General features: G+C 47.9%; 1 long non-coding RNA gene across 1 annotated transcript in view; it reads right to left on the minus strand.

The window, feature by feature from the left end:
* Window positions 1–1,925: 1,925 nt before the first annotated feature.
* Window positions 1,926–25,788, minus strand: part of LOC132207772 (uncharacterized) — a 243,560-nt gene continuing 219,697 nt past the window's right edge. Inside the window, exon 8 of the long non-coding RNA XR_009443800.1 lies at window positions 1,926–4,866. This is a non-coding gene — a long non-coding RNA (uncharacterized LOC132207772). The remainder of the gene's footprint in view (window positions 4,867–25,788) is intronic.

The following is a 25,788-nucleotide window of genomic DNA, read 5'->3' on the forward strand; positions in this document are numbered from 1 at the left end:
GTCTCCCGGCCTCACGGAAACAACTTCCTAGCGTCCACCACTTCCGAGGCAGACATTATGTTGTAAGTTTCTATTAGATCTCCCCTCAACCTTCTAAACTCTGATGAGTACAATCCCAGGATCCTTAGCCGTTCATCATATGTCAAACCTACCACTCCAGGGATCATCCGTGTGAATCTCCGCTGGACACGCTCCAGGGCTAGTATGTCCTTTCTGAGCTGTGGGGCTCAAAATTGGACATGGTATTCTAAATGGGGCCTAACTAGAGCTTTATAAAGCCTCAGAAGCACATCGCTGCTTTTATATTCCAACCCTCTTGCGATAAAGGACAACATTACATTCGCTTTCTTAATTACGGACTCTACCTGCAAGTTAACCTTTAGAGAATCCTGGACCAACACTTCTAGATTCCTTTGTACTTGAGCTTTACGAATTTTCTCACCATTTAGAAAATAGTCCATGCCCGTATTCTTTTTACCAAAGTGCAAAACCCCACATTGAATTTCATCAGCCATTTCCTGGACCACTCTCCTAAACTGTCTAACTCTTTCTGCCACTTCTCCACCTCCTCAGTACCACCTGCCTGTCCACCTATCTTCGTATCATCGGAAAACTTCGCCAGAATGACCCCGGTCCCTTCATCCAGATCATCAATACGTAAGGTGTACAGCTGCGGCCCCGACACCGAAACCTGCGACACCAATCGTCACCGGTTGCCATGCCGAAAAACAGCCTTTTATCCCAACTCTCTGCCTTCTATCAGACAGCCAATCCTCAATCCAAGCCAGTAGCTCATCTCGAACACCATGGGCCCTCACCTTGCTCAGCAGCCTCCCGTGAGACACTTACGTAAGGCCTTTTGGAAGTCTAGATAGATAACATCCACTGGGTTTCCCTGGGCTAACATACTTGTTACCTCTTCAAAGAATTCTAACAGGTTTGGCAGGCATGACCTCCCCTTACTACATCCATGCTGACTTGTTCTAATCTGACCCTGCACTTCCAGGAATTTCAAAATCTCATCCTTGACAATGATTCAAGAATTTTATTAACTACCGAAGTCAGGTAAATCGGCCTGTAATTTTCCATCTTTTGCCTTGATTCTTTCTTAAACAAGGGGGTTACAACATCAATTTTCCAATCATCTGGGACTTACCCTGACTCCAGGGACTTTTGAAAGATCACATCCAAAGCCTCTGCTATTTCCTCAGCCACCTTCCTCAGAACTCTAGGATGTAGCCCTTCGGGGCCAGGAGATTTAGCAATTTTTAGACCTTTTAGCTTTTCTAGCACTTTCTCTTTTGTAATGCCTACCGTACTCAACTTTGCCCCCTGACTCTCCCTAAGTGTTGGCATACTACTCATGTCTTCCACTGTGAAGACTGACGCAAAGTACTTATTAAGTCCTTCAGCTACTTCCTTATCTCCCATCACTAGCCTTCCAGCATCAATTTGGAGCGGCCCAGTGTCTACTTTTGCCTCATGTTTGTTTCTTATGTATTGGAAGAAGCTTTCACTGTGATTTCTAATATGACTAGCTAGCCTACCTTCATATTTGATCCTCTCCTTCCTTATTGCTCGTCTGTCTCCTCTGCACCCATCTTCCCCTCTGTCCATCTTCAATCTGCCTTCCCCCTCTCCCTGTTTATTTCAGAACTGTCTCCTCCTCCCTCTTTTCTGATGAAGGGTCTCTGCCCGAAATGTCAGCTTTTGTGTTCCTGAGATGCTGCTTGGCCTGCTGTGTTCATCCAGCTCCACACTTTGTTATCTTGGATTCTCCAGCATCTGCAGTTCCCATTTTCTTTTTATTTTGGGGGCAGCTGCTGTCAATACCCACCCAAACAAAAGCTTCATTTGTCATTTTCAAAATTGGTGATAGCCCACAATCTGCTGAGTGAACAAAAAAAGTACCCATTTGCCTGTGACTCTCAGATGGATTTCTTTCCGATTTATTTATTCTTTAATGAGACATAGCTGTTGCTGATTGTCCAGCATGAACTGACTTCTTGAACAGCTTCATGTTGCTGTACAGAGACCCACAATGCTGTTCCAAAAGAGATTACGAAGATTGACTCAGTAACAACCATTCATTTCCAAATAAGTTTGTGAGTAGCTTGGAGGTGATTTTTACTGGGGTTAGTGCTACCATGTCTGATGTCCTTGCCCTTGAAGATGAGTTTTCTTAGTCTGGAAAGGTGTGTGTCAGAATAGTGGGTAAAAAATGTGGCAGTGCATCTTGTACAGGGACACATTATTGTCTCTTGGAGTTGGCTGTGGAGAGAATGGATACGGTGCCAATCAAGGGGCTGCTTTGGCCTAGACTCAAGATTGTTTTCAGTGTTGTTGGATCTGCACCGTCATTGACACACTTCTGACTTGAGAATTGGAGGAGGGCTGCAGGCTTCGGAGTGTCAGCAGTTTCTACATCAAATCGCAGAGTCGTCTTGCTTTGTCTCTGAGTCTGTGGCCCCGAGTGATATCTAAAACCAGGTCATCTCTCTTGTGAGCTTGTTATTCTAAACTGGACATTGCGGTTTCTTTACTCAGAGAGTAGTAAGGGAATGGAATGCTTTGCTTGCAACGGTAGTAGATTCGCCAACTTTCGGTACGTTTAAGTCGTCATTGGATAAGCACATGGACATACATGGAATAGTGTAGGTTAGATGGGCTTCAGATCGGCATGACAGGTCGGCACAACATCGAGGGCCGAACGGCCTGTACTGCGCTGTAATGCTCTATGTTCTAATGGTCTCTTCATTATAGAAAAGAGGTGATTGCATTTGAGCATGTGTGGAGGACATTCATCAGGATGTTCTGAGGGAGTGAAGCATTTTAACTCGATGGAGAAACTGGATAAGTTTGAGATAACAGGAACTGTCAATGCTGGAGTCTGAGATAACACAGCGTGGAGCTGGAGGAACACTGCAGGCCAGGCAGCATCACTGTTTTATCTGGATAAGGTTGGCTTGTTTTCTTCCGAATAGGGAAGGTTGAAGAAGGTCCTGAAAAAATGGTCTGCATTCTGATGGGTCTCGGCGAGGGAAGCAGAACGACCATTCATGGGGTAGGAGGTCGGGGGGACGGGGGGACGGGGGGGAAGAGATACATACATTTAAGCTAAAAGGCTCAGAAGGAATTTCAGGAAAGAAAAGACACCCAGAAGGTGCTGGGGGTTTGGAATTCATTGTCTGGGACTTTAGTTGAGGTGGTGGATAATCTTTTCACATTAAAGAAAAAGGGTTGGTACAGCACTTAAAATGAAATAACACTCAAGGCAACGGGCCTATTGCTAAAACATGAGCCGAATGTGAACTTAGTGTGGCTTCAGTGGTTACAGACACAATGGAATGAAGTGCTTGTTCAATTCACACAGATGATCCCTGGAATGGTAGGCTTAACCTACGATGAATGGCTAAGGATCCTGGGATTGGACTCACTACAGTTTAGAAAGTTGAGGGGAGAACTGATAAAAACTTACAAGATAATGTATGGTTTAGAAGAGGTGGACGCTAGGAGGTTGTTTCCGTTAGCAGGGGAGACGAGGACCCGTGGGCACAGCCTTAAAATTCGAGGGGTTCAATTTAAAACTGAAATCAGATGACATTTCTTCAGGCAGAAAGTGGTGGGCTTGTGGAATTCATTGCCGCAGAGTGCAGTGCAGGCCGGGATGTTGGACGCCTTCAAGGCAGAGATCGACAAATTCTTGATCTCAAAAGGAATCAAGGGCTACGCGGAGAGTGCAGGGAAGTGGTGTAAAAATGCCCATCAGCCATGATTTAAATGGTGGAGTGGACTTGATGGGGCGAATGGCCTTACCTCCACTCCTATGTCTCATGGCCTTATGGTCTAATTCTGGAGAATTCTCTTATTCTATGATTCTGGAGCAGGGGACAGTGAGTGGATAGCACAGGACAGTTCACCTAACTTCTCCTTTACCAATCTTCTATCTGCCTCCCCACTTCTCCCTATTTTTTTCAGAATCCCCTTCTCCTCCCCCATTTTTGAAGAAGGGTCTCGACCCGAAACGTCAGCTTTCTTGCTTCTCTGATGCTGCTCGGCCCGCTGTGTTCATCCAGTTCTACACCTTGTTCTCTCAGATTCTCCAGCATTGGCAAGTTCCTACGATCTCTTGAGGAAGCTTACTTGTTTTTGCACCCAACCTGTGGTGAGAATGTGGAACGCACCGACTGTGTGGGTGGTAGAGGCAGAAAGCATGATAACATTTAACAAGTCTTTGATTGGGCATTTGCAATGCCAAGGCATACAAGGCTCTGGGTCGAGAGCTGGGAAATGTGATGAGAATAGTTCGGGACTTGCATCTTGTGAGGGCACATACAATTTGCTGAAGGGTCTGTTCCATTGCCATAGCACTCTATTACGCTGTCCCTCAATGATCCTATGACAAGTAAGTGAAGGTTTCCAGAAACAGGTAGTTTTCAAGGACAATGCCAAAAGGAAAACTGATGCACAGGCAAAGTGCATGTAAGAATTTAACCAAGGATTAACACCATTGAAGAACTGGTATTTGTGCCAATGCACCAAACCTGCAGATGAAAATGCAGTGCCCAGTTTGATTGCAAACAGCAACAACCACCAGTTAGTAACATGATCAATGGAAATATCTGAATGCCTGTTGTTGTGATCTCAAGCATTTACCTGCGTCGAGTGAAATCCACCACCATAGTTCTGTTGCATCGTTAGCCACCTCGCAATCCGTGTTGCATAGTCAATATCATTCCTTGACAATGCTTGAAGCAAGGCATAAGCAGTGGTTTCCACAGTCATCGCAGAAGCCTGTGCTGCTTCAAGTGGATACGGCTTCTCGTCCTCCAACAATGGAGGCTTTCCAGGAACCGACATCACAATCTGTCATTTGAGAAAGGGATTAGCTGAGAATAAAGTTTACATCATATAGATTTTTGTTTGCATTTCACCAACACAACAATGGTTTTGCTGGTCAAGATCCAGCATTATCTCACCACTGATGTCTGTAACATTCTCCATACTTCCCGCTCAGTGATGGGTCCTTTTGTTTGGGAAAAATAGGCACCTTCGAATGCAAATGAATCAAGATGAGCTTTAGTTTCTCATCAGGCTACATGGCAGTTATTACAAGATGTTATGAACAAAAGGTGAAGGAGCAGATGAAACCATTCACCAGTCTGGATGATCTTCTTGCCCTCATCCTGAGGAGGCATCACAGATCTTAACTTACACGCAATTCAAATTATTTCATGCAATGACAAGACTGAATGTTCCGGATACTGCAAATGCCATGGCACCTGGCAGCATCCCACAAATTGTACTGGAACAATGTGCCCCAAGGTCACCACACCAACAGTAAATGTTTTCCAGTACATGTTTAAACACTTGCAACACTCACATTTCAGAGAAAGATGACCTATCACGCAATCGGCAGACAAATTGTCCTGACCAATTATGACCTCAATGTATTCTCAATCATCAGCAAAGTAATGCAACATCTGGATGACAGTGCTGTCAAACAGTTGCACACTAAGGCTCAGTTTACTTTTCGTCATGCCCACACTTCTCGTAACCTCATTCAGGATTTACCACAAATATGATCAGAGATCCTGAGCTTGAAAAGGAAGGAAACTGCAATCTGTCATTTCCACCAAGGCAACTTCTGATTGAATGTGGTGTTCAGCAGAGGAATAGAAAATTGAGTCAGTGGCATTCACTGGATACCTGCACTGGTTGAAGTCATGTCTTCATTTGAACCAAAGTGGAGACATGAACGTTCATTGAATATTGTCCAGGTGTCCAGCAGAATTCATGACTTTTCCAACAGTGAAGTCAACGATGAGAAAATACAGTGAGGCTTGGACAACGATCAGGCTTGGCCTGAGAAAGGATAAGTAACATTTGCACCATACAAGTGCGAAGCAGCAATCAGCTCCAACAAGACAGAATATGACCATATCACAAAATTCCATGTCCTTACCCTCACATCATCCTTACATTTTTTTTAAATGTGCAAGTGTTATCCAAGCCATGCAGGGCAATGGGCCAGGTGTTGGAAATGAGGTAAGAACAATTCAGTGCTTGTCTTTGACTCTCACAGAATCCGTGAGCTTAAGAATTTAATTCTCCTGTACTGTAGACCACTGAGGTGCTTCGCTATCCACTTAATCAAGGTTAACACTGATCTAAAACTAAACTGGAACGGTTATATAATCAGCAGCAGCCAGGTCCGTGGTACAAACCGCCCTGCTGTGGGACAGGGTCAGGCAAATCCAAGTGAGTGATCGTGGTTGGAGACTCATTCGTTGGGGGCATAGTTTCTGTAGCCACATTTGAGATACCAGGGCTGTGTGTTGCTTCCCTGGTACCAAGGTCAAGGACATCTCTGAGTGGTTGCAAGAAATTCTTAAGGGGGAGGGTGAGCAGCCAGAGGCCATTGTGCACATTGGTACCAATGACGTAGGTAGAAAGAGGGATGGGGATGAGATCCTGCGGACTGTGTACGAGGAGTTAGCAAAGAGGCTGAAAGGCAGGACCGAGAGGGTAATAATTTATGGGTTGCCACGAGTGCCACATGTTCGTGAGTTAAGTCAGAGAAAGATAGGTGAGATGAATGCATTGGTGAAGGAGCTGGTACTGGGGGCAGGCTTTCAGGTTCATGGATAATTGCGACCGCTTCTTGGGCAAGGGGTGACCTGTGTAAGAGGGATGGGTTGCACCTAAACTGAACGGGAACAAATACCCTCTCAGGGAGGTTTGCTCGTGCTACTTGGGAGGATTTAAAGACTGGCAGGCAGCTGGGAACCAGAGCAGCAGGTCAGCAAGTAGATGAATTGATGGCAGGTACATGCTAGGACCAATAAATCAGAAAAGAATGGCAGTCGGAGACAGGTACATGAACATGATGGCACGAACAAGCTGAAGTATGTTTATTTCACTGCCAGGAGTATTACAGGTAAGGCAGATGAGCTTAGAGCCTGGATCAGTACATGGGACTCTGATGTTGAGGTTATTACAGGGGGTTGGTTGAGACAGAGACAGGACTGGGTGCTCAATGTTCCAGGGTTTCATTGCTTTAGTCAAGATAGAGGGGAAGATAAAAGAAGGAGGTGCACTCCTAACCTGTGGCAAATGTTACATCTGTACTTAGAAAGGACATTCTGGAGGGCTTGCCCACTGAGGCAACAGAGGTAGCGTTCAAAAATAAGATAGACACAATCACTCTGATCAGATTAAACTAATAGCCTGCTCCCCTTTTGCCACTGACACACTGAGGAACAAATATGTAGGCAGCTTGTGAAATGATGCAATAAGTCTGAGTTGTCACAGTCAGTGAATTTAACCTCCCCGGTATTGACAGGGACTCCATTGCAACAATAGTTTAAATGAGGCTGAATTTGTTAAGTCTATCCAAGAGAGTTTCTTGACACAGTATGTGGATAGAAGATGGGCCATACTGGACTTTGTCCTGGTCAGGTAACTGGTGAGAAGGGTGGGAAAGCATTTTGGAAATAGTGATCACAACTCCTTAAATTTTAAGATTGCTATGAAGAAGTATAAGTCAGGACCTTGGGGGAGAGTAAATTGTATCAATTTTAGGTAGGAGCTGGGGAGTGTTAATTGGGAGGAGCTGTCACATTTGCCATATGGGAATTGTTTAAAGGCCTGCTTATGAGTTGAGGATCAGGAAGGAGGAAGGACAAGGATGGCAAGGTAAAAGACCCTTGGATAATTGGGGAGGTTGTGAAGTTAGTCAAAAGGGAAAAACAAAAATATGTCAGGTTTAGGAAGCTAAAATCGAACAGGGCTGACATAAAGAAAGCAGAAAAAGAAAGGCGATCAAATGACCTTGGCAAGGAGGGTTGAAGGAAATCCCAAGGCATTCTGTGCATACATCTAAAACAGGGGGATAAATAGCAAGAAGGTACGACCATTCAGGATAAAGGAGGGAACTTGTGTTTGGAAGCAGAGGATGTGGGCAAGATCCTAAATGAGTACCGTGCATCACTATTCACTCAGGCGAAGGGTGTGGAGGATAGTGGGATTTGTGTGGAGCATGCGAATATGACAACAGCATTTTGAAATCAAGAAAGAGCATTAAGGTGGATAAGTCCTCAGGACCCAATGGTATCTACTCAAGGTTTTTCAGCGAGGTGAGAGAGGAGATTGTCGGGGCATTCAGCAATATCTTTGTATCCTTGGTAGCCACTGGAGGGGTACTGGAGGATTAGCAAGTTGCTAAATGTTCTTCTTCTGTTCAAGAAGGGAAATAGGGTCAATCCAGGAAACTCTCGACGAGCGAGTTTCTCATCGTTCATTGGAAGCTATTGGAGAGAATTCTTGTATTTATCTGTATTTGGAACAGCATAGCCCAATTAGGGACAGTCAGCATGGCTTTGTGCAGGGCAGGTCATGTCTTACTAACTTGACTGAATTTTTTGAGGAGGTGACGAATGTGATCAATGAAGGTAAAGCAGTGGATATTGTTTTCATGGATTTTAGCAATACTTTCAACAAGATGCCTCATGATAGGATCATCCAGAAAATTAAGATGCACCGAGTCCATGGTGGCTTGGATGCTTGGATTCACAACTGGCTTGCCCAGAGAAGACAGAGGCAAGAGGTGGAATGGTGCTTTTCAGGCTGTAGATCCAGGACGATTGGTGTTCCGCAGGGATCTGTGCTGGGACCTCTGCTGTTTGTGGTCTATACAAAATGACTGAGGTGAAAATATAGATGGATGGGTTTGCAAGTTTGCAGACAATGGAATGATTGGGAGAATCGTGATGAGTGTAGACGTCATAAAAGGATACAGATCAGTTGCAGAAACGGCAAGTGGATTTTAATCCATTAAATGTGAGATGCTCCACTTTGGGAAATCAACTATTACGGAAAAATATACAGTTAATGGCACCCCTCAGTGCAGACACCCTCAGTGCAGAATTGTGAAGGTGGGGATGCAGGTGCACTCAATCTGTTCATTGAGAACTGTCGACGGGATATCACCTCAATTTCCTTGTTCCCTGCACCAAACCCAACCTACGTCCTGCCCAACTGACTGCCCTCCATGCACTCATATCTCACCCTGACTTTGTTATTAAGCCTGCCGATAAGGTGGTGCTGTTGTGGTCTGGTGAGCTGAAGTCTACCTTGCAGAGGCTGAGCGCCAGCTCTCAGATACCTCCTCCGACTTCTCCTGGACCATGACCGCACCGGGCCATTGTATCTACTACAGTAACTGATCTTGGTCTATCCGGTGATCTTCCCCCTCTGTTTCCAAGCTGAAAGGCCACAGCTCCCCACAGGTGGCTCCTACGTCCCCCTAAAAATCCACAAATGAGACTGTCCTGGCAGACCCATTGTTTCAGCCTGTTCCTGCCCCAAAGAACTCATCTCTTCTGACCTTGACTCAATCTTCTGTCCCCTGGTCCAAGCACTGCCCACGTACATCCAGAAATACTCTGACATTTTACGCAGTTTTAAAAACATCAGTTTGCCGGTTCCAGCTGCGTCCTCTTTACCATGAACGTGTAATTCCTTTACACATCCATTCCCCACCAGGAGGTTCTTAGGGCTGTCCTCTTCTTCTTGGAGCAAAGACCTGAACATTCCCCTCCCACCACCACCCTCCTCCACTTGGTCGCCCTCATCCTCACCCTCAACAACTTGTTGTTTAACTCCTCTCATTTGCTTCGGGTAAGAGGCGCAGCTCCGGGCACCTGCGTGGGCCCGAGTTAAACCTGTCTCTTCACGGGGTACGTGGAACATTCCCACCCACGACACTTTCTCCGATACATCAATGATATCATCCGGCTGCTTCTCTCTCTTGTCTGAAATTGGAAAACTTCATCAACTTCGCCTCCAATTTCCATCCTGCCCTCACTTTCACCTGCTCTACCTCTGATTCCACCCTTCCCTTCCTCAACATTTCTGCTTCCATTCCTGGGGGTAGGCTTCGCACTAATATCCATTACAAACTCTCTGACTCTCACAGCTACCTGGTCTATATATCCTCACACCCCACTTTCTGTAAAGACTCCAACCTCTTATCTCACTTCCTCCATCTCCATCGAACATGTTCTCATGAGGCCAACATCAACAAGGGAGCCTCCAAAATGTCCATCTTCTTCCTCAACTGAGGATTCTCCGGCTCCGTGGTCGACAGGGCCCTCAACTGTGTCCAACCCAGCACTTTTGCCCTCACCTTTTCTCTTCCCTCCCAAGATAGCAATCAGGTTCCACTTGACCTTACCTATCAACCCACATGCCCACATCCATACCAACCTCAGGCACCATTTCCACCACCACCAGCAGGATGCCGCCACCAGACACATGTGCCCCTCCCCTCCCTTATCCGCCTTAACCGGATCACCAGGAGGAAATGCAAGCAGACACGGGGAGAACGTGCAAACTTCGCACAGACAATTGCCCGAGGCTGCAGTGCGAACCACTGAGCCACTGTGCTGCCCAGAATCTTGGTGGTGTGGATGAGCAGCGAGATCTCGGTGTCCATGTGCGTAGATCCCTGAAAGTTGCCACGCAGATTGATAGGCTTGTTCAGAAGGCGTACGGCGTGTTAGGTTTTATTGGTACAGAGATTGAGTTTCGGAGCCATGAGGTCATGTTGCAGCTGTACAAAACACTGGTGTGGCCGCGCTTGGACTACTGCGTACAGTTCTGATCGCCACATTATCGGAAGGATTTGGAGGGGTTTTATTAGGATCTTGTCTGGTGTGGAAGGAAGGTCTTATGAGGAAAAGCTTCGGGACTTGAGGCTGTTTTTGTCAGAAGAAGGTGAAGAGGCAACTTAATAGAGACATACAAGATGATCAGAGGATTAGATAGGGTGGACAGCGATAGTCTTTTTCCTCGATGGTGATGGTGAGCACGAGTGGAGATAGGTTTAAATTGAGGGGAGACAGATATGGGACAGAAGTCAGAGGGAGGTTCTTTATTCAGAGAGTAGTATGGGTGCAGAATGCCCTGCCTGCAACAGGAGTAGATTGCCAAGTTTAAGGGCATTTAAATGAACATTGCTAAATATATGGATGGTAATGGAATAGTGTTGGTTAGATGGGCTTCAGGTTGGATTCACAGGTCGGCGCAACATCGAGGGCCGAAGGGGCTGTACTGCGCTGTAATGTTCTATGTTCTATGTCATAATACTTCAGTGAATTCTGGTTATCCTGCCGTAGGAAGAATGCTGTTAAACTATACTGAGTGCAAAAATAATTACAAAAGGTCATTGCCGGGACTGGAGGGTTTACGAGGAGTGGTGGATAGGCTCGGACTTTTTCCCTGGAGTATCGGAGACGAAGGGGTGACTTCCAGAGGTGTAAAAAATCATGATGGGCATTGATAAGGGGAATAACCAAGGTAGGGGAGTCCAAAGCTAGAAGGGAGTAGGTTCAAATGTGAAAGGGGAAAGATTTAAAAGTGACCCGACAGGCAACTTTTCCCACACAGAGGGTGGTGCGTGAATGCAATGAGCTGCCAACAGACGTGGTAGAGGCAGATAAAATTTCTGTATTTAAAAGACATTTGGACAGGTACACAATGAGGAAAGGTTTAGACGGATACCAAACGCAGGCAAATGGGACCGGTTAAGTTTGGGACACCTGATCAGTCCAGATGATTAGGAGTGAGGGTCCTGATTCTGTGCTGTATGACTCTATGAATCTATGACTGAAGAGCTAACTGGGTGTGTGGATGAGGGCAATGCATTTGATACAGTCTACTTGGGCTTCAGCAGAGCTTTTGACAAGATTCCCCATTTGAAGACTGTTAGAACAGGAAAGAGTCCATGGGATCCGAGGACACATGTGCACAGGAAATCATAAATCATGTAATTTGATTGAGTTTTTTAAAGTAGTAATGAAGAGCATTGATTAAGGCAGAAACATGGACATATATGGGTTTCAGTAAGGCGTTCAAGAAGGTTCCTCACAGTAGTCCAGTCGGGAAGTTAAAACACACGGAGCGCTAGCCATAGAAGATAGAACATAGAACATTACAGCACAGTACAGGCCCTTCGGCCCTCGATCTTGTGCTGACCTGTCATGCCGATCTCAAGCCCATCTAACCTGCACTATTCCATGTACGTCCATATGCTTGTCCAATGACCACTTAAATGTACCTGAAGTTGGCGAATCTACTACCGTTGCAGGCAAAGCGTTCCATTCCCTTACTACTGTCTGAGTAAAGAAACTACCTCTGACATCTGTCCTGTATTTTTCACCCCTCAATTTAAAGCTTTGCCCCCTTGTGCTCGCCGTCACCATCCTCGGAAAAAGGCTCTCCCTATCCACCCTATCTCACCCTCTGATTATTTTATATGTTTCAATTAAGTCACCTCTCAACCTTCTTCTCCCTAATGAAGACAGCCTCATGTCCCTCAGCCATTCCTCCTAAGACCTTCCCTCCATACCAGGCAACATCCTCGTAAATCTCCTCTGCACCCTTTCCAAAGCTTCCACATCCTTCTTATAATGCGGTGACCAGAACTGTATACAATACTCCAAGTGCGGCCGCACCAGAGTTTTGTACAGCTTCACCATAACCTCTCGGTTCTGGAACTCGATCCCTCTATTAATCAAAGCTAAAACACTGTATGCCTTCTTAACAGCCCTGTCAACCTGGGTGGCAACTTTCAAGGATCTGTGTTCATGGACACCGAGATCTCTCTGCTCATCTATACTACTAAGAATCTTACCATTAGCCCTGTACTTTGCCTTCTGGTTACTCCTGCCGAAGTGCATCACCTCACACTTGTCTGCATTAAACTCCATTTGCCACCTCTCAGCCCAGCTCTGCAGCTTATCTATGTCTCTCTGCAACCAATCCTTTGTCACTACCCACAACTCCACCTATCTTAGTGTCGTCTGCAAATTTACTAACCCATCCTTCACTGCCCTCATCCAGGCCATTTATAAAAATGACAAACAGCAGTGGACCCAACACCGACCCTTGCGGTACCACCAGAAACTGGTCTCCAGGATGAACGTTTCCCATCAACTACCACCCTCTGTCTTCTTTCAGCAGGCCAATTTCTGATCCAAACTGCTATATCTCCCACAATTCCATTCCTCTGCATTTTGTACAATAGTCTGTTTTGGGGAACCTTATCGAACGCCTTGCTGAAATCCATATACTCCACATCAACCGGTTTACTCTCATCTACCTGTTTGGTCACCTTCTCAAAGAACTCAATAAGGTTTGTGAGGCACGACCTACCCTTCACAAAACTGTGCTGACTATCCCTAATCAATTTATTCTTTTCTAGATGATTATAAATCCTGTCCCTTAGAACCTTTTCCAACACTTCACCAACAACTGAGGTAAGGCTCACTGGCCGATAATTACCAGGTTTGTCTCTACTCCCCTTCTTGAACAGGAGAACCACAATTGCTATCCTCCAGTCATCTGGCACTATTCCTGCAGACAATGACGAGTTGAAGATCAATGCCAAAGGCTCGGCAATCTCCTCCCTGGATTCCCCGAGGATCCGAGGAGAAATCCCATCCGGCCCAGGGGTCATAGCTATCTTCACCCTCTGTAGGATTTCAAATACCTCTTCCTTGTGAACCTCAATCCCACCTCGTCCAGTCGCCTGTATCTCTGTATTCTCCTCGACAACATTGTCCTTTTCTAGAGTGAATACTGTTGAAAAATATTCATTTAGCGCTTCCCCTATCTCATCTGACTCCACACACAACTTCCCACTACTATCCTTGATTGGGCCTAATCTTACTTTTCTCATAAATACCGATAGAAAACCTTACGGTTTACCCTGATCCTAACCGCCAACAACTTCTCAAGTCTCCTCCTGGCTCTTCTGAGCTCTCTCTTTCGGTCTTTCCTGGCTACCTTGTAACCCTCAAGCACCCTAACTGAGCATTCACATCTTACAGTAACAGAAGCCTTCTGCTTCCTCTTGACCAGAGATTCCACTTCCTTCGTAAACCACGGCTCCCGCGCTCTGCAGCTTCCTCCCGGCCTGACAGGTACATACTTATCTAGGACACACAGGAACTTTTCCTTGAATAAGCTCTACATTTCTATTGTGCCCATCCCTTGCAGTTTCCTTCCCCATCCTATGCTCCCAAAATCTTGCCAAATCTCATCGTAATTGCCTTTCCCCCAGATATAACTCGTGCCCAGTGGTGTACACCTGTACCTTTCCATCACTAAAGTAAACATAACAGAATTGTGATCGCTGAGGTTGGCATTTTATTATCTCAGAATTGTGATCGCTATCACCAAGGTGATCACCTACTTCCAAATCTAACACCTGGCCAGGCTCATGACCCAGTACCAAATCTGATGCGGTCACTGCACGCCAATTCCATTAGTCACTACATCCCACTTCCCTCAGTCACTGCATCCCACTTCCCACAGTCACTGCATCCCATTTCCCTCAGTCACTGCATCCCACTTCACTCAGTCACTGCACCCCAAGGCCCGTCAGGCACTGCATCCCTATTACCTCATTCACTCCTTCCCAGTATGTCAGTCACTGCATCCCATTTCACTCAGTCACTGCATCCCATTTCACTCAGTCACTGCACCCCATTTCACTCAGTCACTGCCTCCCATTACCCTCAGTCACTGCCTCCCATTTCCCACGGTCACATCATCCCATTTCACTCAGTGACTGCATCCCATTTCACTCAGTCACTGCCTCCCATTTCAGTGAATCACACCCTCCCATTTCAGTGAGTCACACCCTCCCATTTCAGTGAGTCACACCCTCCCATTTCAGACACTCACTGCATCCCATGTCGCCAGAGTCACTGCGTCCCATTACACTCAGTCTCTGCTTCCAATTTCCCTCAGTCACTGCGTCCCAGTTCACTCAGTCAGTGTTTCCCATTACACTCAGTCACTGCGTCCCATTTCCCTCAGTCACTGCAAACCATTTCTGACAGTCACTGCAACCCATTTCACACAGTCACGGCATCCCATTTCACTCAGTCAGTGGATCCCATTTCACTCAGTCACTGCATCACATTTCATGCAGTCACTGCATCCCATTTCACTCAGTCACTGCATCTCCTTTCCCAGAGTCACTGCATCACATTAACTTCAGTCACTGCATCCCATTTCCCTCATTCACTGCATCCCATTTCACTCAGTCACTGCCTGCCATTTCACTCAGTCACTGCGTCTCATTTCCCTCAGTCACTGCATTTCATTTCCCTAGGTCACTGCATCCCCTTTCCATCAGTCATTGCATCCCTTTTCCATCAGTCACTGCATCTCATTTCACTCAGCCACTGCACCCCATTTCATTCAGTCACTACATCCCATTTCCCTCGGTGACTGCATCCCATTTCACTCAGTCACTGCCTCGCATTTCAGTCCGTCACTCCCTCCCATTCCAGTCAGTCACTCCCTCCCATTTCAGTCACTCCCTCTCATTTCAGTCAGTCACTGCCTCCCATTTCCCTCAGTCACTGCATCCCATTTCAGTCACTCCCTCCCAATTCAGTCAGTCAATGCATCCCATTTCACTCAGCCACTGCATCCCTTTTCACTCAGCCACTGCAACCCTTTTCACTCAGCCACTGCATCCCTTTTCACTCAGCCACTGCATCCCTTTTCACTCAGCCACTGCATCCCTTTTCACTCAGCCACTGCATCCCTTTTCACTCAGCCACTGCATCCCTTTTCGCTCAGCCACAGCATCCCATTAACCTCAGTCACTGCATCCCATTACCCTCAGTCACTGCATCCCATTACCCTCAGTCACTGCATCCCATTTCACTCAGTCAGTGCATCCCATTTCACTCAGTCAGTGCATCCCATTTCCCTCAGTCACTGCATCCCATTCCCGTCAGTCACTGCATCCCAGTTCAATCAGACACTGTATTCCAGTTCCCTCAGTCACTGCATCCCATTACCCTCAGTCACTGCATCCCATTACCCTCAGTCACTGCATCCCAATCCCCTCAGCCAGTGCATCCCATTTCCCACAGTCCCTGCAGCCAATTTAACAGACACTGCATCCCCGTTCACTCAGTCACTGCATCCCCGTTCACTCAGTCACTGCATCCCAGTTCACTCAGTCACTGCATCCCAGTTCACTCAGTCACTGCATCCCATTCCCCTCAGTCACTGCATCCCATTTCCCACAGTCCTTGCAGCCCATTTAACAGTCACTGCATCCCAGGTCACTCAGTTACTGCATCCCCGTTCACTCAGTCACTGCATCCCAGTTCACTCAGTCACTGCATCCCAGTTCACTCAGTCACTGCATCCAGGTTCACTCAGTCACTGCATCCAGGTTCACTCAGTCACTGCATCCCAGTTCACTCAGTTACTGCATCCCAATTCACTCAGTCACTGCATCCCATTCCCCTCAGTCAGTGCATCCCATTTCCCACAGTCCCTGCAGCCCATTTAACAGACAATGCAGCACATTCCAATCTGTCACTGCATCGCATTTCCCTCACTCACTGCATCCCATTTCACGGAGTCACTGCATCGAATTTCACTCAGTCACTGTATCCCTTTTACCTCAGTCACTGCTTCCTATTTCCCTCAGTCACTGCATCCCATATCCCACAGTCACTTCATCCCATTTCACACAGTCACAGCATCACATTTCACACAGTCACTTCATCCCACTTCACTCAGTCACTGCCTCCCACTTCACTCAGTCACTGCCTCCCACTTCACTCAGTCACTGCCTCCCACTGAACTCAGTCACTGCCTCCCACTGAACTCAGTCACTGCCTCCCACTGAACTCAGTCACTGCCTCCCACTTCACTCAGTCACTGCCTCCCACTTCACTCAGTCACTGCCTCCCACTTCACTCAGTCACTGCCTCCCAAATTCAGTCAGTCACTGCCTCCCAAATTCAGTCAGTCACTGCCTCCCAAATTCAGTCAGTCACTGCCTCCCAAATTCAGTCAGTCACTGCCTCCCAAATTCAGTCAGTCACTGCCTCCCAAATTCAGTCAGTCACTGCCTCCTATTTCACTCAGTCACTGCATCTCCTTTCCCTCAGTCACTGCATCCCATTTCCCTCAGTCAGTGCATCCCATTTCCCTCAGTCAGTGCATCCCATTTCCCTCAGTCAGTGCATCCCATTTCACTCACTCTCTGCATCCCATTTCACTCACTCACTGCATCCCATTTCACTCAGTCACTGCATCCCATTTCCATCAGTCACTGCATCCCATTTCACTCAGTCACTGCATCCCATTTCCATCAGTCACTGCATCACATTACGCTCAGTCACAGCATGCCATCTCCCACAGTCCCTGCATCCCATTCCCCTCAGTCAGTGCATCCCATTTCCCACAGTCCCTGCAGCCCATTTAACAGTCAATGCATCGCATTCCAATCTGTCACTGCATCGCATTTCCCTCACTCACTGCAACCCATTTCACGGAGTCACTGCATCGAATTTCACTCAGTCACTGCATCCTTTTTACCTCAGTCAGTGCATCCCATTTCCCTCAGTCACTGCTTCCCATTTCCCTCAGTCACTGCATCCCATTTCCCTCAGTCACTGCTACCCATTTCCTTCAGACACTGCATCCCACTTCACACAGTCATTGCATCTCACTTCACTCATTCACTGCATCCCATTTCCCACAGTCAGTGCATCCCATTTCCCACAGTCACAGCATCCCATTTCACGCAGACACTGCATCCCATTTCACGCAGACACTGCATCCCATTTCCCGCAGTCACTGCATCCCGTTTCCCACAGTCACTGCATCCCATTTCTCTCAGTCACTACATCCCATTTCCAACAGTCATTGCATCCAATTTCACTCTCTCACTGCATTCAATTTCCATCTGTCACTGCATCCCATTTCACTCAGTCACGGCATGCCATTTCCCTCAGTCACGGCATCCCATTTCCCTCAGTCACGGCATCCCATTTCCCTCAGTCACGGCATCCCATTTCCCTCAGTCACGGCATCCCATTTCCCTCAGTCACTGCATCCCATTTCACTCAGTTACTGCATCCCCTTTCACTCAGTCACTGCATCCCATTTAACGGAGACAGTGAATCCTATTCAACTGAGACAGTGAATGTATTTCCATCAATCACCACACCCAATTCCACACAGTCACAGCATCCCATTTCACTCAGTCGCAGCATCCCATTTCCCACAGTCATTGCATCCAATTTCACTCTCTCACTGCCTTCAATTTCCATCTGTCACTGCATCCCATTTCCATCAGTCACTGCATCCCCTTTCCATCAGTCACTGCATCTCCTTTCCCTCAGTCACTGCAGCCCATTTCACTCATTCACAGCTTCCCATTTCACTCATTCACAGCTTCCCATTTCACTCAGTCACTGCATGCCACTTCCCACAGTGACGGCATCTCCTTGCCATCAGTCGACGCATCACATTTCACTCAGTCACTGCATCCCATTTCATTCAGTCACTGCATCCCATTGCCATCACTCACTGCATCCCATTTCCAAAAGTCACTGCATCCTATTTCCCTCAGTAACTGCATCCCATTTCCCTCAGTCACTGCATCCCATTTCACTCAGTCACTGCATCCCATTTCACTCAGTCACTGCATCCCATTTCCATCAGTCACTGCATTCCATTTCACTCAGACACTGCATCCCATTTCCCTCAGTCACTGCATCGCATTCCCCTCAGTCACTGCATCCCATTAACCTCAGTCACAGCATGCCATTTCCGACAGTGACCGCATCCCATTTCATTTAGTCACTGCATCCCATTCCCGTCAGTCACTGCATCCCATTCCCCTCAGTCACTGCATCCCATTCCCCTCAGTCACCGCATCCCATTACCCTCAGTCACTGCATCCCATTACCCTCAGTCACTGCATCCTATTCCCCTCAGCCAGTGCATCCCATTTCCCACAGTCCCTGCAGCCAATTTAACAGTCACTGCATCCCCGTTCACTCAGTCACTGCGTCCCAGTTCACTCAGTCACTGCATCCCAGTTCACTCAGTCACTGCATCCCATTTCACTCGGTCACTGCATCCCAGTTCACTCAGTCACTGCATCCCATTCCCCACAGTCACTGCATCCCAGGTCACTCAGTCACTGCATCCCCGTTCACTCAGTCACTGCATCCCAGTTCACTCGGTCACTGCATCCCAGTTCACTCAGTCACTGCATCCCAGTTCACTCAGTTACTGCATCCCAATTCACTCAGTCACTGCATCCCATTCCCCTCAGTCAGTGCATCCCAGTTCCCACAGTCCCTGCAGCCCATTTAACAGACAATGCAGCACATTCCAATCTGTCACTGCATCGCATTTCCCTCACTCACTGCATCCCATTTCACGGAGTCACTGCATCGAATTTCACTCAGTCACTGTATCCCTTTTCCTCAGTCACTGCTTCCCATTTCCCTCAGTTACTGCATCCCATTTCACTCCGTCTCTGCATCCCATTTCCTTCAGACACTGCATCACACTTCACACAGTCATTGGAGCTCATTTCACTCAGTCACTGCATCCCATTTCCCACAGTCACTGCATCCCATTTCACGCAGACACTGCATCCCATTTCACGCAGACACTGCATCCCATTTCCCGCAGTCACTGCATCCCGTTTCCCACAGTCACTGCATCCCATTTCTCTCAGTCACTACATCCCATTTCCAACAGTCATTGCATCCAATTTCACTCTCTCACTGCATTCAATTTCCATCTGTCACTGCATCCCATTTCACTCAGTCACGGCATGCCATTTCCCTCAGTCACGGCATCCCATTTCCCTCAGTCACGGCATCCCATTTCCCTCAGTCACGGCATCCCATTTCCCTCAGTCACGGCATCCCATTTCCCTCAGTCACTGCATCCCATTTCACTCAGTTACTGCATCCCCTTTCACTCAGTCACTGCATCCCATTTAACGGAGACAGTGAATCCTATTCAACTGAGACAGTGAATGTATTTCCATCAATCACCACACCCAATTCCACACAGTCACAGCATCCCATTTCACTCAGTCGCAGCATCCCATTTCCCACAGTCATTGCATCCAATTTCACTCTCTCACTGCCTTCAATTTCCATCTGTCACTGCATCCCATTTCCATCAGTCACTGCATCCCCTTTCCATCAGTCACTGCATCTCCTTTCCCTCAGTCACTGCAGCCCATTTCACTCATTCACAGCTTCCCATTTCACTCATTCACAGCTTCCCATTTCACTCAGTCACTGCATGCCACTTCCCACAGTGACGGCATCTCCTTGCCATCAGTCGACGCATCACATTTCACTCAGTCACTGCATCCCATTTCATTCAGTCACTGCATCCCATTGCCATCACTCACTGCATCCCATTTCCAAAAGTCACTGCATCCTATTTCCCTCAGTAACTGCATCCCATTTCCCTCAGTCACTGCATCCCATTTCACTCAGTCACTGCATCCCATTTCACTCAGTCACTGCATCCCATTTCCATCAGTCACTGCATTCCATTTCACTCAGACACTGCATCCCATTTCCCTCAGTCACTGCATCGCATTCCCCTCAGTCACTGCATCCCATTAACCTCAGTCACAGCATGCCATTTCCGACAGTGACCGCATCCCATTTCATTTAGTCACTGCATCCCATTCCCGTCAGTCACTGCATCCCATTCCCCTCAGTCACTGCATCCCATTCCCCTCAGTCACCGCATCCCATTACCCTCAGTCACTGCATCCCATTACCCTCAGTCACTGCATCCTATTCCCCTCAGCCAGTGCATCCCATTTCCCACAGTCCCTGCAGCCAATTTAACAGTCACTGCATCCCCGTTCACTCAGTCACTGCGTCCCAGTTCACTCAGTCACTGCATCCCAGTTCACTCAGTCACTGCATCCCATTTCACTCGGTCACTGCATCCCAGTTCACTCAGTCACTGCATCCCATTCCCCACAGTCACTGCATCCCAGGTCACTCAGTCACTGCATCCCCGTTCACTCAGTCACTGCATCCCAGTTCACTCGGTCACTGCATCCCAGTTCACTCAGTCACTGCATCCCAGTTCACTCAGTTACTGCATCCCAATTCACTCAGTCACTGCATCCCATTCCCCTCAGTCAGTGCATCCCAGTTCCCACAGTCCCTGCAGCCCATTTAACAGACAATGCAGCACATTCCAATCTGTCACTGCATCGCATTTCCCTCACTCACTGCATCCCATTTCACGGAGTCACTGCATCGAATTTCACTCAGTCACTGTATCCCTTTTCCTCAGTCACTGCTTCCCATTTCCCTCAGTTACTGCATCCCATTTCACTCCGTCTCTGCATCCCATTTCCTTCAGACACTGCATCACACTTCACACAGTCATTGGAGCTCATTTCACTCAGTCACTGCATCCCATTTCCCACAGTCACTGCATCCCATTTCACTCAGTCACTGCATCCCATATCCCACAGTCACTGCATCCCATTTCACGCAGTCACAGCATCACATTTCACACAGTCACTTCATGTCATTTCCCACACTCACTGCATCCCATTTCCCACAGTCAGTGCATCCCATTTCCCGCAGTCACTGCATCCCATTTCACGCAGTCACTGCATCCCATTTCACGCAGTCACTGCATCCCATTTCACGCAGTCACTTCATCTCGTTTCCCACACTCACTGCATCCCATTTCCCAAAGTCACGGCATCCCATTTCCCTCAGTCACTGCATCCCATTTCACTCAGTCACTGCAGCCCATTTCATTCAGTCACTGCATCCTTTTTACCTCAGTCACTGCATCCCATTTCCCTCAGTCACTGCATCCCATTTCCCTCAGTCAGTGCATCCCATTTCCCTCAGTCACGGCATCCCATTTCCCTCAGTCACGGCATCCCATTTCCCTCAGTCACGGCATCCCATTTCCCTCAGTCACTGCATCCCATTTCCCTCAGTCACTGCTACCCATTTCCTTCAGACACTGCATCCCACTTCACACAGTCATTGCATCTCACTTCACTCATTCACTGCATCCCATTTCACTCAGTCACTGCATCCCATTTCCCACAGTCAGTGCATCCCATTTCCCACAGTCACTGTATCCCATTTCACGCAGACACTGCATCCCATTTCCCGCAGTCACTGCATCCCGTTTCCCACAGTCACTGCATCCCATTTCTCTCAGTCACTACATCCCATTTCCAACAGTCATTGCATCCAATTTCACTCACTCACTGCATTCAATTTCCATCTGTCACTGCATCCCATTTCACTCAGTCACGGCATCCCAATGCCCTCAGTCACGGCATCCCATTTCCCACAGTCCTTGCAGCCCATTTAACAGTCACTGCATCCCAGGTCACTCAGTTACTGCATCCCCGTTCACTCAGTCACTGCATCCCAGTTCACTCAGTCACTGCATCCCAGTTCACTCAGTCACTGCATCCAGGTTCACTCAGTCACTGCATCCAGGTTCACTCAGTCACTGCATCCCAGTTCACTCAGTTACTGCATCCCAATTCACTCAGTCACTGCATCCCATTCCCCTCAGTCAGTGCATCCCATTTCCCACAGTCCCTGCAGCCCATTTAACAGACAATGCAGCACATTCCAATCTGTCACTGCATCGCATTTCCCTCACTCACTGCATCCCATTTCACGGAGTCACTGCATCGAATTTCACTCAGTCACTGTATCCCTTTTACCTCAGTCACTGCTTCCTATTTCCCTCAGTCACTGCATCCCATATCCCACAGTCACTTCATCCCATTTCACACAGTCACAGCATCACATTTCACACAGTCACTTCATCCCACTTCACTCAGTCACTGCCTCCCACTTCACTCAGTCACTGCCTCCCACTTCACTCAGTCACTGCCTCCCACTGAACTCAGTCACTGCCTCCCACTGAACTCAGTCACTGCCTCCCACTGAACTCAGTCACTGCCTCCCACTTCACTCAGTCACTGCCTCCCACTTCACTCAGTCACTGCCTCCCACTTCACTCAGTCACTGCCTCCCAAATTCAGTCAGTCACTGCCTCCCAAATTCAGTCAGTCACTGCCTCCCAAATTCAGTCAGTCACTGCCTCCCAAATTCAGTCAGTCACTGCCTCCCAAATTCAGTCAGTCACTGCCTCCCAAATTCAGTCAGTCACTGCCTCCTATTTCACTCAGTCACTGCATCTCCTTTCCCTCAGTCACTGCATCCCATTTCCCTCAGTCAGTGCATCCCATTTCCCTCAGTCAGTGCATCCCATTTCCCTCAGTCAGTGCATCCCATTTCACTCACTCTCTGCATCCCATTTCACTCACTCACTGCATCCCATTTCACTCAGTCACTGCATCCCATTTCCATCAGTCACTGCATCCCATTTCACTCAGTCACTGCATCCCATTTCCATCAGTCACTGCATCACATTACGCTCAGTCACAGCATGCCATCTCCCACAGTCCCTGCATCCCATTCCCCTCAGTCAGTGCATCCCATTTCCCACAGTCCCTGCAGCCCATTTAACAGTCAATGCATCGCATTCCAATCTGTCACTGCATCGCATTTCCCTCACTCACTGCAACCCATTTCACGGAGTCACTGCATCGAATTTCACTCAGTCACTGCATCCTTTTTACCTCAGTCAGTGCATCCCATTTCCCTCAGTCACTGCTTCCCATTTCCCTCAGTCACTGCATCCCATTTCCCTCAGTCACTGCTACCCATTTCCTTCAGACACTGCATCCCACTTCACACAGTCATTGCATCTCACTTCACTCATTCACTGCATCCCATTTCCCACAGTCAGTGCATCCCATTTCCCACAGTCACAGCATCCCATTTCACGCAGACACTGCATCCCATTTCACGCAGACACTGCATCCCATTTCCCGCAGTCACTGCATCCCGTTTCCCACAGTCACTGCATCCCATTTCTCTCAGTCACTACATCCCATTTCCAACAGTCATTGCATCCAATTTCACTCTCTCACTGCATTCAATTTCCATCTGTCACTGCATCCCATTTCACTCAGTCACGGCATGCCATTTCCCTCAGTCACGGCATCCCATTTCCCTCAGTCACGGCATCCCATTTCCCTCAGTCACGGCATCCCATTTCCCTCAGTCACGGCATCCCATTTCCCTCAGTCACTGCATCCCATTTCACTCAGTTACTGCATCCCCTTTCACTCAGTCACTGCATCCCATTTAACGGAGACAGTGAATCCTATTCAACTGAGACAGTGAATGTATTTCCATCAATCACCACACCCAATTCCACACAGTCACAGCATCCCATTTCACTCAGTCGCAGCATCCCATTTCCCACAGTCATTGCATCCAATTTCACTCTCTCACTGCCTTCAATTTCCATCTGTCACTGCATCCCATTTCCATCAGTCACTGCATCCCCTTTCCATCAGTCACTGCATCTCCTTTCCCTCAGTCACTGCAGCCCATTTCACTCATTCACAGCTTCCCATTTCACTCATTCACAGCTTCCCATTTCACTCAGTCACTGCATGCCACTTCCCACAGTGACGGCATCTCCTTGCCATCAGTCGACGCATCACATTTCACTCAGTCACTGCATCCCATTTCATTCAGTCACTGCATCCCATTGCCATCACTCACTGCATCCCATTTCCAAAAGTCACTGCATCCTATTTCCCTCAGTAACTGCATCCCATTTCCCTCAGTCACTGCATCCCATTTCACTCAGTCACTGCATCCCATTTCACTCAGTCACTGCATCCCATTTCCATCAGTCACTGCATTCCATTTCACTCAGACACTGCATCCCATTTCCCTCAGTCACTGCATCGCATTCCCCTCAGTCACTGCATCCCATTAACCTCAGTCACAGCATGCCATTTCCGACAGTGACCGCATCCCATTTCATTTAGTCACTGCATCCCATTCCCGTCAGTCACTGCATCCCATTCCCCTCAGTCACTGCATCCCATTCCCCTCAGTCACCGCATCCCATTACCCTCAGTCACTGCATCCCATTACCCTCAGTCACTGCATCCTATTCCCCTCAGCCAGTGCATCCCATTTCCCACAGTCCCTGCAGCCAATTTAACAGTCACTGCATCCCCGTTCACTCAGTCACTGCGTCCCAGTTCACTCAGTCACTGCATCCCAGTTCACTCAGTCACTGCATCCCATTTCACTCGGTCACTGCATCCCAGTTCACTCAGTCACTGCATCCCATTCCCCACAGTCACTGCATCCCAGGTCACTCAGTCACTGCATCCCCGTTCACTCAGTCACTGCATCCCAGTTCACTCGGTCACTGCATCCCAGTTCACTCAGTCACTGCATCCCAGTTCACTCAGTTACTGCATCCCAATTCACTCAGTCACTGCATCCCATTCCCCTCAGTCAGTGCATCCCAGTTCCCACAGTCCCTGCAGCCCATTTAACAGACAATGCAGCACATTCCAATCTGTCACTGCATCGCATTTCCCTCACTCACTGCATCCCATTTCACGGAGTCACTGCATCGAATTTCACTCAGTCACTGTATCCCTTTTCCTCAGTCACTGCTTCCCATTTCCCTCAGTTACTGCATCCCATTTCACTCCGTCTCTGCATCCCATTTCCTTCAGACACTGCATCACACTTCACACAGTCATTGGAGCTCATTTCACTCAGTCACTGCATCCCATTTCCCACAGTCACTGCATCCCATTTCACGCAGACACTGCATCCCATTTCACGCAGACACTGCATCCCATTTCCCGCAGTCACTGCATCCCGTTTCCCACAGTCACTGCATCCCATTTCTCTCAGTCACTACATCCCATTTCCAACAGTCATTGCATCCAATTTCACTCTCTCACTGCATTCAATTTCCATCTGTCACTGCATCCCATTTCACTCAGTC

The sequence above is a fragment of the Stegostoma tigrinum genome, unplaced genomic scaffold, assembly GCF_030684315.1.
Source record: "Stegostoma tigrinum isolate sSteTig4 unplaced genomic scaffold, sSteTig4.hap1 scaffold_153, whole genome shotgun sequence".
Classification (NCBI taxonomy): domain Eukaryota; kingdom Metazoa; phylum Chordata; class Chondrichthyes; order Orectolobiformes; family Stegostomatidae; genus Stegostoma; species Stegostoma tigrinum.